Source organism: Poromitra crassiceps, assembly GCF_964638095.1.
Source record: "Poromitra crassiceps genome assembly, chromosome: 10".
Taxonomy (NCBI): Eukaryota; Metazoa; Chordata; class Actinopteri; order Beryciformes; family Melamphaidae; genus Poromitra; species Poromitra crassiceps.
The window spans coordinates 12,134,720-12,140,541 of NC_139631.1; positions in this window are offsets into that span (position 1 = coordinate 12,134,720).

The following is a 5,822-nucleotide window of genomic DNA, read 5'->3' on the forward strand; positions in this document are numbered from 1 at the left end:
CGGTAGTATCACGACCCCGGGGTCTTCAGGGTCCTCAGGGAAGACCCAGGGATCTTATTTCCCAAGCCCATAAACAAGTGGTTCCCAACCTTGGGGTGGCGACCCCATTCGAGATTAAAGTTAGAATTCTGAGTTTAATGTCAGAAAAAAGTCAGAAGACTTCTAAGATTAAAGTCGGAATTCTGATATTTAGTCAGAATTCTGAGGGAAAAAAGTCAGCATTCTGAGGAAACAACCAACCAACTGAGTGACTTATAGAGCTTGAGTCTGGACTATTGCTGGTCACAACTAAAAAGTCAGCATACTGTTGCATGTGACATCATTGATTATATCACTGATGATATTACCAATGTACCGAAATCTGAATGTTGGGGGTCCCTAGATTTTTGTCAAAGTGGGGGCACAAGCAAAAAAAGGTCGGGAACCCCTGCCCCAAAACCAGGGTGCTACTACTGTCCCCTGGGGGGTACTACTGTATTTCCCAAATCGTTCTGGACGACGAGACCGAGGGCATGCTTGACCTTTGCCTGAACCCACAGCTGAGGCTTTTTAACGGTTGGCCCGTGCTGTATTCCATAAAACGCTATGGGCTCCGAGGAGCGTTACATCAAATGCCAAAGGTGCTTGACAAAGTGGTGCTCTGAGGTGAGTTCGGAGTGAGAACGGACTGAAACTACAGTCTTTGTGTGTGTGACTGTGTTTGAATGCTCCTTGAGGCATCCTCCCTGCCCATGGTACGGCATGGTAGGATTGCCTTTTGCCACAGGAGGTTCTGGTGAGACGAAGGAGGTGCCCGGCCTGGAATCACCCCACAGGGCCTTAGACCTCCATGCACCGAAGGTCTTTCAATACTGCGGTGTAGCACGAAACTCTATTGCAGCGGATTGGGCATGATCAACCCTTCCGCGGGCAACGTTGCAGATAGAGTAGGAAGGCTGATCCGTGAGCGGCTGCTTTTGGGACGCGGGTCGGGGTCGTAATCGGCCTCGGCTGGGTCTACTGGGCGAGGGTGTATGATGTTGTCAGACCCGAAACACCCCACGACCCCAGTCAACATCACTGATGACGCGTCCCAGCGCATGCTGTAGCATGTATACTGAAACCAACGGTGTGTAATCTAAATAAGGTGGAATTACTCATGTAAAGGCAATCAATGTTTCTGATCAGCAATGTCCAGTTTACTGTTATCGACTGTGATGAATAGCTGATGAGCTGTTATTCCTCATGGGAGTTCTGTATCTGAATTCTCATCAATGTTCTGATCGATTCTGCCACAGTTGGGTGAGCACGTGTCAGTAAACTGCAAGAAGTCACTTACCTTACTTAGTTAGCCACTTCTACCCCAAGTTTCCCCTGAGATTGTAAAGTTAGTTAGTTGTACTATACACAATGGCATACATATTCTGTACCTGCTCGTTCCAACAGCTGCTTATATTGAGTGAAATATTCAAACCCATGGAGCCACTTAATAAATCAATCAATCAATCAATCAATCAATCAATCAATCAATCAATCAATCAATCAATCAATCAATCAATCAATCAATCAATAAGGCTACACCATTAAAGCACTTCAAATTGGTGGGAAATGTAGATGTTTGTGTATCCTGTTATACACATTTCCCTGTAATTAGTACATGCTGTAACATAATCACAAATAAATAATACATAACAGTAGCCTACAGATAATGCACATAGCATAGTGAGTATAGAAGGAGGGATGGAGAAGTATTTTTCATTAAAAAACAAACAAGCACAGATCCTGTACAGAGTAGACCCCTCAGCATGTGTTCAATGCCATTCAATGCAGTGAAGCAATTAATGAGCATTACCACACGGTTATCAGTTAAAGGTCCCATATTGTGTACAACAGCATTCCCCTTCCCTCTTTGATTATAAAGAAGTTGGATGTGCTATCTAAACATGGTGAAAGTACAAAACACATGGTCAACCTCTAATTTTTTTTAATCAATTTATTATTATTATTTATTATAAAAAATAAATACAAAACAGAAAAAAGAAAAACAAACAACCACAAACATCTACAAGAAAGAAAACAAGCAGATCCACTCAAAACATAATCCTTGTCCCCACAGGACCCACCCACCCACAAAGATATTACTGTGATAGCTCACAGTATATTATGCCCTTCAGCAAAAGAAAAAGACAAACGCAACCTAGCTATCATGGCTATCAGCCTCTAATTCTCTCATTTTGGATTTTAAAACATTTAGTGAGATTAATTAATTAAATTTCAAGTCATTCTGCAGCATATTCCATGTCGAAGGTGCAGAATACATAAAAGCCCTTTTTCCAATTCCCGTGCGGGCATTTGGGACAGAAAGCATAAGATAATCCTGAGAACACAAAGAGTATTGTCCAGCACTTTTCTGCATGATAAAGACATAGGGCTGGGAGTAGACCAAGAATTGCCTTATATATAAAAGTGTACCAATGACAGAGCCTACAGGTGGCCAGAGCAGGCCATCCTACCTGAGATTATAACTCACAGTGGTGAGTCAGCTTTACCATTTCTAATGAATCTCAGAGGTGCATGTAAGGTGTTAGCGACAACTAGTCACTTTTTTACATTAAAATAAAAACAACTTATTTTGGAAATGTAAATTTTAGCCTGAGCTTTTTCACCAGGTACTGCAGAAGTGGCTTAAAACTGAGGGAGTCATTAATCAGAAAATACCCATATTTATAAGAGTTGACAACCTCTATTTCACTTCCCTCAAGAGTGACCACTGAACGGATATATATTTTGTGGCCTATTTCTAGAGTTGGTAAACAACCATAAGTTTGGTCTTATCTGCATTTAGAACAAGTTTCAGCTGAACCAGGGCCGGCACCAGGATGAAATGACTTAGGGGCGGTTATAACTGGGGAGGGGGCGGATTATTATTATTTTTTAACTCATTGAGTGCCAATGACGACTATAGTCGTCAATTCAAATAGTAACGTAGAGTGCCAATGACGACTAAAGTCGTAAATTGCGTTTTTTGACGGTGGGATGTGGATCAAAGCCTGATGCATCTCCTGTAAAAAATTGGGGCATGTTGAATGTGTATAAAGTATTTTACGGACCCATTAGGTGGCGACAGTGCTCTCCAGATTAGAGAAAGTTGAGGAAAAAACAGAGAAGAAGTCATGGGGAAACGGAAACCGCATTGGTATGCATCGATATGCATGAAGCATAACGTTAGCTGTGCCTGTGAACAGCAGCCAATCTGCTGCCACAATTGACCCCCTCCGTCTCCGCTGCGATAGCCCCTCCACATGATTAGTTGCCGACACCAGCGTCTTTCTGAAAAGTTACATTATTCTCAGCTGGAAGCCGGCGACAAAAACGACGGAACGCTGTGAAAAAGCTGGGCGTAGCGCACTTTTCAGTGCAGAGCAAACGCAGCAGAGAGCCACCAGAGACACTCCCACGGAGGAGTGTGCAGTTGAGGGGGGTGGGGCACGCAGGGCAGCATACAACACGTACCGACCCAGACAGCAGGCTCGATGGACAGATTTACGAACACAAGCTAGAATATCTGATGCCCACCAGCAGTAAATCAATCTTCTCCGGCTGATAACTAAAGAACGGAAAATGATATCAATAAACTTTTTTTTGCTGATGATACAATAGAGTCTCATCGTTCTTTGGGCGTGTTCGGTGTTTACATAGTAATATCACACAATATTCTGTGGGCCTCGAGAAATCACTGAAAACGCTCTGAAAGGGCTGGCACTGGGAGCATCCGTTTTCCAAAAGTGGCTGGCACTCAATGAGTTAAGTGAGGGGGCACAAAATTGAACTGAGGGTGCAAAGCCCCCTGGCGCCCCCTCGTGGTGCTGGGCCCGAGCTGAACTAAGCTATAAGGTATGTTGGACAACAATCCGGCAAAAAAACGTGATAAAAAGGTATTCTGGATAATTGCTTATGAGAACTTATTCAAAAAGCTGTTTATATGCACACTTCATCTCACACTAATAAAAGGGATATTCTGAAAATTACCATAGAAACTAAGCTCAATCACATGCTGAAAGCCAACAGTAAATAGTGCATTTTATTTGGTTTTCTAATAATCAGGATAAGAGATTATTTTGGGCTGTTATAAATAAGTAATGATGTTTACATGCAGCAGCTGGAGGCTGAATGCTTGACTATGCTCAGCAGTAATGGGTTATGGTGTGTGTGTGTGTGTGTGTGTGTGTGTGTGTGTGTGTGTGTGTGTGTGTGTGTGTGTGTGTGTGTGTGTGTGTGTGTGTGTGTGTGTGTGTGTGTGTGCGTGCGCGCGCGTGCTCAGCAGTAATGGGTTATGTGTGTGTGTGTGTGTGTGTGTGTGTGTGTGTGTGTGTGTGTGTGTGTGTGTGTGTGTGTGTGTGTGTGTGTGTGTGTGTGTGTGCGTGCGCGCGCGTGCGCTCGCACTCAGTGACCCAGGCTCAGAAAACAGGAAACATTTGGTTTGGAGTGTAACTTGTGATTCCATTCAGCAGCACATACATCACTTACTCTTTTTGAAGCACACTAATGAGGTCAATCCAGGTAAGAGCCAGGATCCCTTATAGATAAAATCTACACCAATCACAAAGGAGATGCAGATCAAGAGAAGCAGACGAGTTAGAGAAGGTATTTTATGTATTGAGACAATTGGCAAAATGTCCATAATATTTTGTAACATTCAGAGTATAATTCCTGTTTAATAATCACTTTATGCCACATTTTGGTTTGCATGAAAAATGCATACAAAATTATGCTAAATACAATGCCAGTGGCACTGACAATTGACTCAAACTTTGGATAAATGAGTTTCTCTAAGTTTTGACAATAATTGGGAAATGTTGCAGTTATTCCACACCAGTATCGCCTACTGATGTTTTTATAGCAACGTGCTTCGCCTGCTCATTCCTAGGGTGGAGACTCTGGAGAGATGTATCATGGGTAGCACTTTATTTGGGGGGGGGGGGGTTTAGCGTTTTTGCTATTTTCAGCCTCTAGGAGGCTGACATTTGGCATGGAGGTCAAGGGTGTGTGTGTGTGTGTGTGTGTGTGTGTGTGTGTGTGTGTGTGTGTGTGTGTGTGTGTGTGTGTGTGTGTGTGTGTGTGTGTGTGTGTGTGTGTGTGTGTGTGTGTGTGAAGGTGTGTGTTTGTGTTCATGCCAATTATCATCATTATCATATCATATCATCATTATATAAAAAGGAGCAAGTGGGCTCTGTTTGTTTAAATTTTGGTCCCACTGATGATGTCACAATGTCTATGACATCAATCATCAGTGATGTCACTCGAGCACTCGATGATGCGAAGTTGGGCAATTGTGCGCTGCGCATGCCAATAGAGCAGGCGAGGCCATGCAGCAGCCGAGTTGCGTGCGAGGCCGGGTAGTGGCTGAGCTGCGTATGCGATAAATGCAGTGAAACATGTTTGAAGAGTTGTGTGGCGATTCTTCTGTTCTGCGTCATGCCTTTCTGACAGAAAGCTTTCAAGGCTAACTTCTCCCATGTGCTCTGGTCTGTATGCCTCTGTCCAAATTATAATGGACAAACATACAAACTGTCTAATGGGGCATTCGAAAGATTGTGGAAGAGATAGTCTGGCTTGAGAGTAGGGATGCACCGATTGCCATTTTCTTGGCCGATTCCGATTTCCGATTTTTGAATAGTCTGACTTGCCGATACCGATTTTTGCCGATTCTGATTTTTTTTTCTAAAAACAACAATTGACAGCTTACACAAACGTTTTTGTAACTTTGTTTGAAAATTAAGATTCATAGAACAATTCTTACATCTAATGGGGATCCAAATAAACAAATAAACAATTCTTATCAT